Source organism: Globicephala melas, chromosome 5 (genome assembly GCF_963455315.2).
Source record: "Globicephala melas chromosome 5, mGloMel1.2, whole genome shotgun sequence".
NCBI classification, from domain to species: domain Eukaryota; kingdom Metazoa; phylum Chordata; class Mammalia; order Artiodactyla; family Delphinidae; genus Globicephala; species Globicephala melas.
Window position 1 is genome coordinate 34,805,418 of NC_083318.1, and position 14,481 is coordinate 34,819,898.

Here is a 14,481-nt window from a genome sequence, read left to right on the forward strand (position 1 = left end):
GCAGAGAAGACACCTCAAGCAATGGTAGTCTAGTCTATTAATTAACAAGGAGGAGTGTATCACTTTGACAGTCTCAGAGGGTTCAGGAGTATCTGGATATTTAACATGTGAAAGTTCTGCAACCCAGACATCCACATCCCAGTTTTCAGGGCTCTACTCCTTCCCAGTCTGGGACCTGACTTTGCCATAACAGACCTCCTGGAGTAGAGCATTCTACTTTCTAAAGAGCTCTACTCCTCTTTAGTTAAATACTGAGCTGCCAGCTTTCGTTCTTTGCTGACCACAGGGTCAATCATAGTGTTGATAATAGACTGTAGGAGAGAAGGAGGGAAGAAAAAGACCAGTCATGATGGTCTCTAGGTGAGAGATGCTGGCGGTATGAACCAGAGTGTTAGTAGTTGAGGTGGCAATATCTGATTCTTGATATATTTTGGTAATGGGGCAAACAGGATTTGCTAATGATTAGATGTGGACTGTGAAAGATAAAGAGTCAAGAATGACACCAACACTTCTGATATGAGTAAGTGGAGTGATGTAGTCGCCATTAATTTAGGGTCAGTTTTGGTGGCATTAGGAAGAGAAATGTTCAATTTTAAATAATTTAAATGGAATTTTCAAGTTGTTACATATAACAGTCCAGATAAGAGATCTACATATTGGAGTCTTTAGCATATAGGTGTAATTTAAAGCCATGAGATTGGATGAGAACTGCATGGGAGTGAGTGTAGACAGATAAGAAAAAGGTTCAATGTCTAAACCTTGGATCACTTCAGTGTTAAGAGGTTAGCAAGGCAGGAGGTAAACAAGGAACATGGTTTCCTAAAAGCCATGTGAAGAAAATGTCAAATGCTGCTGATGGGTCAAATAAAAGGGAGACTTCAAAACTTTGTATTTAGCAAGGTACAAGTCATTGGAAATCTTCACAAGAACCCAACTGGAGTCAGTTCAATAGATAAAAAGGACATTGTGACATTGCATACACACCATTCTTTCAAGAAATTTTTCTGTCAAAGGAGAGAATAACTCTAGGTTGGGGGTGGGGAATGGAGTTAACTATATATATATATATATATATATATATATATATATCTTTGTATACTGATGGTATGATGGTAATGGTACATTTGAGAGAAATGTTGATAATTTGATGATGAAGAACGCAGGAGAATTGCAGGAGTGAGGTTCCTGAGTGGGGACACAGCAAATGAGGTCTAGTGAAAATGTGGAGTTTGACTTTAAAAAGGAACATTTAGAGTCTATTCTAATAGGAGGAAAGGAAAAAAATGTCTGTACAGACTCTAGGAGACGAGTAGATATGATGGTGGGAGTTTATAGAATTCTTATTCTCATGGTTTTCATGAATTCAGTGAAAGTAGAGAACTGAAATAACGAACAGGGAAGAGGTTTTGGAGGTTTGAGAAGAATATGAAATAGAGAGGAAAGAGGAAAAGTAAAAGTAATACAATTATTCTGTATCATTAAATGCTCACTTGAGTAAATGCCACAAAGTTAAAGTGAGAAAGAGATTTGTAAACTTTTTTTTCCAGCCACATTTAGCAATTTGGGTACAGGAATGAAGGAGATATAGAGCTGTTTTTAACCAGAGTGAGGGTTTTGCTTAGCAAGTTTAGCCAAGAGAAAGCCAAGTGAATTGAGATCTATGAAAGATGGTGTTCAAAATAATTGATCATGTAAAACTGAAAATGTTTGAAAGAGAATGTTTGTAATACTTGACTAAGGCGAGCATATAGGGAAGCAAAAGCATGACGGGTGAGGGGTGGTAGGATCGGTGGATTATAGATCTGGTGGGAGGGGGTGCGTTGAATGATATTTGAGAGCCGAGGATTTGAGAAAGTGATCTGGTAAGACAGGATGTGATGAGTATACAGTGGGTCTAGAGTGTGAACATAGAGTTTAGTGACTGAGTCAAGGTGGAAGAAACTATCATTGGAGGGAGATGGTCAAGGAGGCAAGACTACTGGAAGAATTTCATACCTAAATACTGAAATGACTCAGACTCAAGGAAAGAGTTGTGGTGGAGTGAGCTGGGAGCTAAAGCTAAATTTCAAAGATTGAGGAGAACCCCAAAGTCCTTGAGATGAATGAAACAAAAAACAGAAGTAGATGGTGTAGCGTGATGACATTTATGTTAGAGCAGGAAAGGCAGGTGTTGGGGAGCATAGAATAGTATGTAAGTGGCAATGAAGAGCAAGGATGAACCTTCCTTACCTTCACCATTTGAGATACAGGGCATGCAGGGCCTCTGAAGGAACCACATTTCAGCAAGAACAAGAAGATAAAGGGAACTTGCAGAGAAGTTGTTGAGGACAATGGGAGGGTTGCTAATGACAATCAGTTTCAGAATTCAGGGAGCTGGCTACTGAAAGGTAGAGAGCTGTATAGAGATGAGAATGCGGAAAATGAACTATGTTCTGGGAATCTAGGTTGTGACTGACAAAAGTAGTGATAAAGTGAATAAATAGATGAGTCCTGATGAGGAGGTGAGTGTTTGGAAATACCCAAAGTTTAGAATCTATGGACCTCTCTTCATCATCTTAATGGAGGTGTGGGGACTTCAATCAAGGGATGATCTAACTGCATAGTTATCCATATAACCATAAAGTCTTTGACTTCTTTCTTTATGGCCAAAAGTCCTTACTGACAAATATGTTGGCTTCTCTAGGGGGCAAGCTCAAATACATAGCAGGCACCTCTAAGTTTCCATTTCCCCACCTAAAATAAATAATAAATTCCCATAAAATAAATTATAAAATAACCATAGTTTTGGCACATGAATGAGCAGAAGCCAATTGTGGTGTTGTACTCAGAGCAGTAATAGTAGTGGAAGTCGGCCATCTCTTCCCAAACCAATTAGTGGTGAAAATAAAACTGCTCTGAATACAACCCTAGGATTGCCCCTGGCAGCTTCTTTCAGGCCTTTCTGGATCTCTCAGCATCAGTATTTCTTTGGACCACTCGGCAATTTAAGAATACCTTTCCTTTTGTGGGAATTTCTATCGCTATCTCCTTTTTTTTTTTTTTTGCGGTACGCGGGCCTCTCACTGTTGTGGCCTCTCCCGTTGCGGAGCACAGGCTCCGGACGCGCAGGCTCAGCGGCCATGGCTCACGGGCCCAGCCGCTCCGCAGCATGTGGGATCTTCCCGGACCGGGGCACGAACCCGCGTTCCCTGCATCGGCAGGCGGACTCTCAACCACTGCGCCACCAGGGAAGCCCGTGATGACTCTTTCTTGAGTCACCTTCCTTGTCTTCTGAACCTCATCTGTCCCTTAAATAAACTGTCGGCATTCCTAAAATTTTCTACTTGTTCTCCTTCCTATTTTATTCTGTGGCAGGGATCTGAATCTTAAATGCCCTCAAGGGACAAAATGTCTCTCCTTCCGCCAAATCATCCTCTCCGATGTAAATCAGAGTGACTTTTTCGAAAACCAAAAACTGATAGTAAACATCCAGTACTCAAAACATTTAATGGCCTCTATTTACTACTAAGCAAGTCTTTTTTCCTTAGCTTAATGTTGAAGGTTATATGCAAATTTGACTCTGTTCTTCCTGGGTCTCATTTTCCATCACTTTTTCTCTTCTTAGGGGTCCCTTAACTGTCACATTTATCAACACACAAATTGTGGGTTCTGCTATACACTTGTGTTCCTTCAGTTTTTCTTACACTATTTCCTTTACCCCCAATATTCTTTCCCCTCTTCTCCATTTGTCAGTCAATCCAGTTCAGAGAAGACTTCTTTTGTGAGGTCTTTCGGAGGAGCATCTCAACTTTCCAAATTGCCCAATACTTCCTGTTTGCTATCATGACACTCTACTTACACTTGCAATATAGATGTTTTCAGAGTCTGCTTTTTGTTACACTTTACCTATTCATTTAAATTCTTCTTGTTAAAAAGAAGTGAGATAATTGTCATTAAATCTGCGTGTGTGTGTGTGTGTTTGTGTGTGTGTGTGTGTGTGTGTGTGTGTGTTTTCTCCCAGTCTGAGTACTCCTATTAGATTATTAGTTTCTCCAGGGCAGTTTCTCATTCCCTCAGTACTTTATACTGTGCTGTGCATATAACTGGTGTTAAAGAAATGTTTATTCAATTAAAATATGACAGGGAATAATCGAGGCTGGCAAGGAAGAGTGAATGGCCATCAGCTAAATAAGGAGATGTCAGTAGAATGTGAGTTCCACAAAGATAGGGATTTTAAACTGCTTTGTCTTTTGGGAGTGCTGTAAAAATTCATTGAATGAAAAAGACTAATACAGGAGATTTCACACTTATATCTCAACACTTAACCTTGAACAACATACAGGAGTTATATGAAGGGTGAGGTTTGCTACATCCCGATTCAAGTGCACTTTTCAGAAACGATGTCTACTTTTCTCACAGTCAACCTCAAAAAAAAAAAAAATCTGAATATACATAAAGGAGAAAAATGTTTTCCCAAGCATAATATTACAATAAAAGAATTGTTCTTTTTACCAAACTTTTAGGTTTAAGGAATGCTCCTTAATTCTATTCAATTTTTTAAATCAATCACTCTTGTGCTGGATATTTTTAAATGAATATGGCACTTTTGCATGGATCCATAAATAAACAAAACGTGCACAGCTTTGTTTATGTTAGGAACCTTCTGCTAAGTGTTGCTTCTATTTATTTACTTTTAAATTATGCCAGATTTCTGCAAATTTGAGTCAGTTTGGGGATCAACTTGAAATTTTAAAGACTGGCTATGTACTTTGCTTCTGATACCTTGCAAATATATTAAAGTAACAGTTTTAAGGGCCAGCAGAAGTTATAAGAGGAAATTATTCATGATGGACTTAATTATGGAAATAGATGTGTCATACTACAAAATTTTTTACCATTCCTCTTAATTTAATTTATTTTAACTTCCTCCTTCTTTTTGTTTCCTCCTCTTATCCAGAGTTTTTAGCCCCATCTCTTATATCTTAAGGTCAGATGTTACCTGATTTGTGTAGCATAATATACAATTTTGAGAAGAACCTGAAGGATTCTATAAGGGTATGTTGATATATCAAAACTTTGCCCAGAAAGTCATGTTGCTAAAAACAAGCTCTACTTGCAGACATTCATGGTTGAAATTATAATTCACTAATTCGTTCATGATAAAGAGCTGGTGTCCATAAACTGACTTCCTCTTGTCATGTGTAATTTGGCATGAGTCATGAGATTTAGAGCTGGTTAGCTTTTCTCAGAGAGCAGAAATGAGAAGATGGAGTTGAATCAGGCAACAATAGACACTGATACTTGTCTCACAAACATCCATCTAATCCCCCTATCTGCTTCTTCCTCTCTCTTAACTGAACCACCATTATGTTCAGGTATTTCCTATCCTCCACACTGGCATGTGCTTTAAGATGATCTCATCTCTAGCTCCAGGGATAGTACATACTTATAAAACTAAGTCAATCTCATTCTCTTTGAGAGTGGTTGGTTTAGGTGTGGGCATGTGACCTAATTTTGGCTAATGAGATCTTCGTTGAAGCCAACCTTAGTGCTTCTAGGAAATTTTATCTCTAGAGATATAGACAAAAAAACGATAGTCACTTTCTTTCCTTGAATGCTTTTTGTGCCTGCATATGTTGGCTGGAACTGCTGCAACAGTACCTGTGAGGGAAACCTGCCTGAGGGAAGAGCCAAGATGATGGGGATGGCAGAGCAAAAGAGTGGGAAGAACCTGCACCACCCATGACACATTGAAGATTCAGATTGTTCCTGCCTGGAGCCTGCCCTACCTGGGACCTCCTCATTTAAGCCAGTTTGAGTCATTTTATCTTACTTGTAGTTAGTAGAAATCAGACAACTTTCCTTCTCGTTATGGTTAAAGAATAAATTTATATTATGTTTTGTATAACGAAAAGATACAGATACCTGGATTTCTTTTGGAAGTACATTAGTGGCAGTAACATAGCTAGGGATTAGCTTTCAATGGACAATGTTCAAATTTTGGATGCTTGAAATTTGGTAAGGAAAGAAGTGTAAATCAATTAGTGCTGCCATTGGGTAACAGAATTGTTTCTTTTTCACTAATATAAGGTAGCCGAAATTAAAGGAATAGAATCGTTTTCAAAACAGAAACACTCAAAAGGAAATGCTATCAAATCATCATGCATTCTAAAAGAGCCAAGTTACAAATAGGTAAAAACAACTGCTCTTTTAAGCAGTGCTACCACTATAAAATGTTAGCAGTTAGCAAGAGACTAGGGTGTGAACAGTGGCCTCCTCTTTTAAAGAGTGGTTTTTCCCAGACAAAGAAATATAACATTATTATGACTATCCAATATACATTACTGTTCTAGTCATTTTAATTTTCAATTAAATACAGCTCCGTTTCAGCTGCAATGAGTTAAAACAATTAAAATTTTCATATTATGTTCATCCTATTTGTAAAATAGTTCATACTGGAATGTGTTTTAGGTGAAAAAGGGTCCACGACAAAAAGTGGGTAAGGATAAACTTGAATATGACTTTTAAGCTCAGTCTAGATATAGTGTTGTAGGATACAATTTCAAAAATTGGATGCCAATTTTTCAATACTAATTAAGGTAGCTGTGACATTCACTGCTCTATTTAATTGACTTATAGCTGGGATACCGACCAGGCCATTTCTGGTCCCTAGAATGCCTTTATGCAAATGAGACCCACCAGAACATGGCTTGGCAAGCAGAGCAATAGGCTGGATTCCAGCCCCTTCTTGTCCATTTGGCCAGGCATTGTTGTGTGGTGAACAGCCAGCACAAATGTACTCAGAGGCCCTGGGTTGCAAATTCCAGTGTTTAGGTGGACAAGTGTTAGATAATAGGGAGCGCTGAGAACGGGCAAGCTAGAGACCCCATCTAATCATGGCTCCAGCTACTGTTTTCAGGAGGGAATGTAGACACAGTGTTTTCACATCTCCCAATTTTTGAAAGAGGCTGGAAGTCTAATGCACTTTATTTAACACCATGGACACAAGCGAAAGGAGTGTGAGGCCCAAATTTAAATTGTGGACTGGATGCTTGTGACTCGGGCTTAAAGGAAGTGCATAGCCATAGCTGCTTACTCAGATACCATGTTTATCCTGATCCTGTCGGGCTCAGGAATGTTTGAGCTCCTGGAGGTGATGGTGCAAGTGAGGGATGTGGGGCAGAAGCCATTTGTCATCCAAGGTAAGTCTCAAGTAGGAGAGACCATAGATATAGATATGGAGGGCAGGGGAAAAGGTAATAAATGTGATATTAACTGAAGAAGAAAGAAAAGGAGTGTATAAAATTAAGTACTATGTAGGGAGGAGGAAGTTGTGATTTTCAGGTAGTTTGCCTTTTATAGTACTATGCTACTAAATAGCTCCAACACTTTGCTAACATTAATTAAACCTCACAAACCCTTGAGATAGGTAATGACTATAATTAAACTGATATTCTGGATCCGTACAATGAGATTTAGAGTGCCCAAGGTCATAGCCAAGATTGTGTGGCCTAGTTTGGCAGACAAACTACATGTTCTTACAATGTATTACTCCTCTGGAGAGAGCTTTCTAGCTCTCTCTTTCAATCTCTCTCTCTCTCCATGTTTAGATTAAGAAGATATAATGATAGGATAAATAAACTTGATCACTGAGAAGTTAAACTGCAAGTTGATTAGGGAAGCTGAAAGACAATATGGAAATATAGCTAAACGAACAATCCATAGTTCTAAACATTTATAATATGCAAATTCCAATTAATTACATTTATTTAAAATATTTCCATTTAAATTGCTGGTTTAGCTAAATGCATCAAGAAATCAAGAAATCAGTGCATGTAAAGCTTTCTTTATACTATACAACAGTTTAGAAAAGACTGTCATTAGTTTGAAAAGAGAACACAACAGACAGACAGAAGGAACTCTTCTTGTTGCTATAACTACAGCCTAACAAAGGTCAGCACTGGGGAAAATTAAAAAAAAAAAAAAAAAAAAAACCTTCCTGGATTGAACGTTAACTACTGAGGGATATTATCCTGAATTTTTCCTCCCAATAGAGAAAGATAATAATCCTTTATACTGAGAACAGTTAATTGAAGATAAACCAAACAATGGTAACCTACATTTTTAAAAATCAAGCATAAAAAATTGGCTTTGATTTGAAATCTTGGGAGTAATATTAGAAAACTGTGCTCTTGCAAATAGGGGCATCCTGGTTACTTTGGAAATCAAAATCTAAGCACAGGAGAAAATAATAAAAATCACAAACATTTTATGAAAAATCTTTCTTGTATTTAAAATGGCAAATCAAAAAATTTCAATTAACATTATTTAATAGAAAATAGTTTATGATAAATTTAATTTCAGAGTTGTTTGACAGAGCTTAAAAAGTATGACTTTTATAAGCCAAATTTTATGTCTCTAAAAAGTAAATTTTAGAAATAACTTTATTATTAAAATTCTTTGAGTTTTTTTGTTTGTTTGTTTTGAATAATTGGGCAAGTCCTATCCGGTAATTTGAAGATTCAGTAGCCTATTTATAAAATGTCCAGCTTCTGCATATAGATTCAGTTTCCACCTTTGAGCTAAGGAGAACATTAGTTACTTGAGTTACTGGGTTTGAAGTTTTGACTGAAAATAAGGAGAGGGATTGAGAGGGGAGACTCTTGTCACTCGCTTTCCAGTGTTCTGTAAATCCTGTCAGATACAACTTGTGTGCAGGGAGAATGGCTGAAAGCACAAAGAATGATGCTGCCACATTCTGGACTGCTCTCTTGGAAACAGGGATGCTGTGACACTGAAAGCATGTTGACAGAGCTATAGGAAGTGTTTTCTGGTCAGCTCTTAATTGTCAATTTCATAAGATTCCCAAGCTTCGTATTACTTTATCATTATTGATCTATCTTAAGAGATATACTTTAAAGAAAGCATACAGGTGATTATATGCCTAAGGCAAATTTTCCTGTGAGAAAGGTCAATGAAGGGTGCCTTGATACTGTCAGGCAGAGGAAAGAGAGACCGAAAGGAACTTGGGGCTCAAACTGCAAATTTGTGTTTATATCTGTGAGTGTCTGGAAGCTACTCACCGTGACTTGGTGGTTTTGTTTTGTTTTGACCAAAATTGGCGCATTATTTCCTTCATGAGTAAATACTTTGAAAAAATCTGGAATGTTATTGCTTGGGTTTCCTAATAATCCAATGAACAAAATATACCGAATATTTATGGTAAAATACAAGGAAGCCCATATCTTATCAAAATCAAGCCAAATTAGGGAGCCTATAGAAGAAGTGTTCTTCTGGAGGCTTTTCATTTCTAGCCTATTGTTATTTCATTTGTATGGATTTCCGCATTTGGGGACAACTCCTATTATACTGCCATGGAGTATTAAAGATGTAATTTTATAGAAACGAGAATTTGTATAATAAGAAGGAGTGCCGTGAAGAAATAAGAAATGGCCTAGACCAAATTAGATCTTCCAAAGAACAATTCTAAAAATTAATGCTCAGGTTAGCATTTGGTAAATAGCGGTCTAGTGTCCAAATTGTATGTAAAAACAGATGAACGTATGTACTTGGTTAGCGTAGTTGATTTGAATATGGTGCTAATGAGGCCAAGGTAATGGGTTTAACCCTGTGAACCTATTATTTTCATTATCCTCAACAGTTACAGATTTTATCCCTAAGAGTGGTCAGCCATCCCATAAACGCATCCTGCTAGTCATTAGAAAGTCAAGGCAAGAGAGTGTACTAGCTTAAGACAAATTTGTTGTTGCTAGAAAACAGCTCAAAGCACATGACCTGCTGTTGGCAGGTTAAGAGTACCAGCTTCGAATATGAAGGTCAACACTGTGATAATGATGTATCGATATTTAATTAAAAGTGAAAGAAAATAACGGGTGTGAAGAATATTGATTTTAAGGACTAATTTAATCAAATTTCACTTTGTTGAGTCACTAAGAAAATCTCTGAAAATTTCCCTAAAATGTTCACTTAAGGGATTTAAAAATATTATTACATTATAAAAGAATAATTCATTATAAGCAAAAAGTCTCTTTTATGTAAATAATAATACCTTCATCTTAGCTTATGGTTCTTTATTAATTACTTTTTTTTAATCTGGTGATGGTAAGGTGATGGACATTTTCTCAGTAAAGTGGATCTGCTGGAGTAGAGAGTTCTTGCCAGGTGTAATAGGAGACGAGATTCAAAACATGGGGCCAATTGGAGAAGAGCTTTGAATGACATTTTACGAATTTTCCATTTTTATCCTAGGGACAATGGGGAACTTACTTCTACATTTTGTGTATGCTACTTTCTTCAATGAGCATGGCACAGAATGTTAGAACCTTCCATGTGTCAGGCAATGTATGAGGTGGGACACGAAGCTGAATAAGACACAACCCCTGATATCAAGGATCTCCAGTTCTGGTAAAGAAGACAAATAAAAAATCCCAGATAGCTATAGTTAGCGAAGAATTGAAGACATTATTCTGCATTTGTCTTATTGGCATATTCCTCCTGCGAAGAGGGTAGTTATTGTATTATTATCTACAGCATGATTACTATGGAAAGAGGCAGTCCTCAGATACTGTGAACAGGAATTGGGAAGCTGGATTCTAGGATGTTAGGTGAGAGAGCTTCACACACCTTTCCTAACCTGGACAGTGAGTAGTTTTTATGACTAACAGGGTACACATTATTGGTGGAGGGATTAAAGCTTACCTCTGGGTTTTGAAAACACCAGCAGACAAGCTGCTAATGCCTAAGATTTATCTCTAAGTCAGTTTATTTTAGATTTACGGTATTTCTTCTGCTTGTGTTACTTCTGCTTTCTTTATTCTTTAGTAAATTCTTGTTTGACTATTTTATCCATAGCTTGGCTGTCCTACAGGTATTTAAGGAAACATAGTTTGTTCAGAGTTGCCAAACTGTCCCCAAAGTCATTAAGACTGCTTTTAGTGGTAATCTCTAAGGGTGGTAATCAGCAAAAGTGTTCTCAAGGGAAGAGGACGCTTACAGTCGATTCATGGCTGTGTGGGCCAACTTAACCTCTCCAGCAGGTTATTCTCCTTCCAGTGTTACTCTTGGGGGAAAATGCCAGCTGTCTACCAAAACTCTCTACTACTCCACAGTAGTAGAGTTTGCATCTAGGAAGTAACTGCCCCGCCATCTTTGCAGCTAGTCATGGCATGTGACTGGTTCTTGACAATTGTCAGTGAGCCGTGGTGCTGTGGGTCACCTCGAGACCAAGTCTTTAAGAAGGGATCATGCCCCATTCATGCCCTTCTGGTCATTTGATGTAGTTGATGAGCAGTCCCTCAGGGATGGCAAGGTCCCAAAATGAATCCGTGGGTCCATGAATGACTCATAGAGGAGAGCCATCCTCTGATCCAAAATTCCCACCCTGGACTGTGACATGAACAGCAAATATACTTCTATTTTTTGCACTGACACATTTTGAAGTCTATCTGTTACAACAGATAAACTACCTTTTTAGAGATTCTGGATAATGATGACAATATTGATCATGATCATGATGAAAGCAGCCATGCTTTAGAGATATTTCACAGCACAACACAAAATTTCTGCAGAGTGGGGACACTTCTTCAAGTGATACTCAAGTTGATCTTTTCCATGAAGGTATCAATGAAGCCCCTGTGCTCCTACTTCAGGTCACAAAATATACAGAGTAAAGCACAAACCATTTCCAGGGAATTGGAAGCTGTAGCAGGCATTTTGCAAAGAGAATGAACCTTAAGTTTTAGTACTTTGTAGAACTATGAATTCCGAAGTAGAGTTAATACAGGACTAAGTGTCCTCAACGATTTACCTAAAAAACCTGACACATCATTCTGGAGGACACAATGGAGAACGTGGAGTAATGTGAGACATGGTAGATATGCAAGTGGTAAAACTAGTATATATAAAAAAATAAAGGATATGAGGTATCCCAGACCAGAAGAGAGATGTTTCCCTTTATCACATTTGGCTAAGGATGTAATCAACTCCCTAGCAGAAAGGCAATGGACGTTATATCCGAGGTATGCAGTATATTGTCTAAAATATATTCTGTATGTCATATAAATGAGGGGCTTATGATCATAATTAAAGCTAAGGTTCTAGTATGCAGAGAGGGTTATTGATTAATTAATTGTTGATAGTAAGACTAGAGTAGAGGTTATAAGCATAAAGTTTTGGAGATGCTGGATTGGGTACAAACTTCAGCCCTATTACATACTAACTTTTTGACCCATCTAAGTTATCTGATATCTATGGACCTATTATTTCCAGTGGAAATAATACTAACTACTTCATAGGGTTATTTCAAGGACAAAATAAACTACCTGCAAATTACTTACTACAGTATCTGACACAGATGGGTCATTAATAGTTGCTCTTATTAATCATTAAGACTGAGTGTTCTGAGTTTTCCCTTTATCAACTGGAAAATAAAATTCTTTGGAATTTAGAGCTTATTTTCTCTCATTTGTTTAACGTTTCATCTTGAAAGTGAGCTTGAAGCATTCTGAAAAGAAAAGCAAGTTTGGCATAAGAAATCATGATATTTTTATTTGATTTTAAAAATTGTTTATTTACAAATTCAAAACCTCTAACATTGGACTACTTCAAATATTTTGAAAAGATGTTTAAGAATCTACCATCTTTCCAGTATAATGAGTGTAGGCGCTCATTAAAAGGTGCCTACATTTTGCTGATAAATTTCTTATGACGTTCAGCTCAAAAAAAAAAAAATCCAATAGAAAATTCCTTTCTTTGCTTTCACAAAGCATTGACAAAAGTATAAACATATCTTACCAATGAACTTAAGTAATTATTAACCACCCAGTTTTTTGGCTATAAATGCCAAATAACTGATTTGATTGATTTTATAACCAACTTATTCTATTTTTTTTAATTACAAAACATGCATCTTAATCAATGAGTCACAAAACAATTTGCCCCCTATTTCAATAGTTGCCCACTCTTGGTAGAGCACCTGCATTTATGCACACCACGGTTCCTAACATCTTATCAATAATCAGTCCTCCAGAGTTGGCAGAATCTTGATATGGTCAAGGTCGGTCTTTTGAAATTCAAAAACAAAATGATTCAAAATGTCTTTTCAGCATGTTGTTATTATAAAAGAAACAACTCATTATTATACTTTTCTTCCCTCTCTGAAACTATATTATTGTATTATTCTAGAGTACAGTTTTAATTTTAATACAGAACTTTTACTTTGCTTTATAAGACCAATTTAAACAATCTGAATTTTTTTCCTTCCTACTTCTGTAGCTTATTATGAATCACTGTTTTTTTCTTTAAAATTATCCAAAAGATTCATATTTTTAAATATTTCAGATAACTATGAGCACACTTCATTTCAATAGTAGGATAGCATGTAGCCAGGAATATCTCATTTTCTTTAAGGCAGCAGTGAAGAAGTTAATTCATAGCTGCATTTATGAGTGAGTTTTATTTATTTTTGACCTGTGGTAAAAAGATTTATCTTTCAATTATGAAACTATTTTTCCCAAGTGTCAAGAAGTCATACTAGTATAAAATAGATTAATGTAGCTATAAAAGTAGTTTTTGTTTAAGTAAGTTTGTAATTAAAAATAGGGTAGTAAGTTAAAAATTATATTTAATCACTGGAACTACCAGATGGAATAGTAAAAGAATGGGGTTGGGGAAGCGGGTGGAGGAGAGAGAGGAGAGAGATTGAGATTGATTTTGAGATCGGTCAGACTACACACATCACCAATTTTTTTTTTGCATTCTGGCATAATAATATTTAAAAGATCCGGAGAAGCAGAACACCAATCCGTTTTCCCTTACTTTAAAGATCTAAATGATCATAATTTTTAAAAGTCTTCCTGGGTACATCAGGAGTATTATTTAAAAGCCATGCGGTAGGGTGTGAAATAAGAGTATTCTTCAAACAAACACGACCTTTTCTGTTTCTTGTACTGCTCTTCTCAACCCAGCCAAAAAACCCAGACAAGTTTATTTACACACACACCCGCACACGCACACACACACACACACACCCCACACGTAGAGAGAGCAGAGAGAGAGAGAGAGAGGGAGAGAGAGGCGGAAACGCCCTCTTTCCATCCCTTCCAAACAATTATCTCCGAGAGCAAAAGAAAATAATCAACAGCCCTCTGTGCTGGGCTGGGCGGCTGAGCCGGAGAGCGGGGCGCCAGGAGGGAGGGCGATCGGCAGGCGAGCCGGGAAACGTGGCTCCTCCGGCGAGGAGAGGATTTGTGAAGGGGAGCGCCGGCCCGCGTGCGCCTCTTGTTCCCCGTGTAATTTGCAGCCAATCATCAGTAGGTGTCCGCGTCGCTGCGTCCTCCTCACCTCGGCGCCGATCACCCCCCCGCCCCCGCCCCCGCCCCCAGCCTCCCACCTCCTCCCTCGCCTTTCTGTCTCTCCCTCCCCTCCCCCCGCAGCCGCACACACGCACACACACAAACAGAGAGAGAGAGAGAGAGAGAGAGA

General features: G+C 37.8%; 1 long non-coding RNA gene across 2 annotated transcripts in view; it reads right to left on the reverse strand.

Moving 5' to 3' along the window:
* The window catches only part of LOC132597335 (uncharacterized), a 308,349-nt gene that overhangs the window by 289,584 nt on the left and 4,284 nt on the right, over positions 1 to 14,481 (reverse strand). The window lies entirely within an intron of this gene.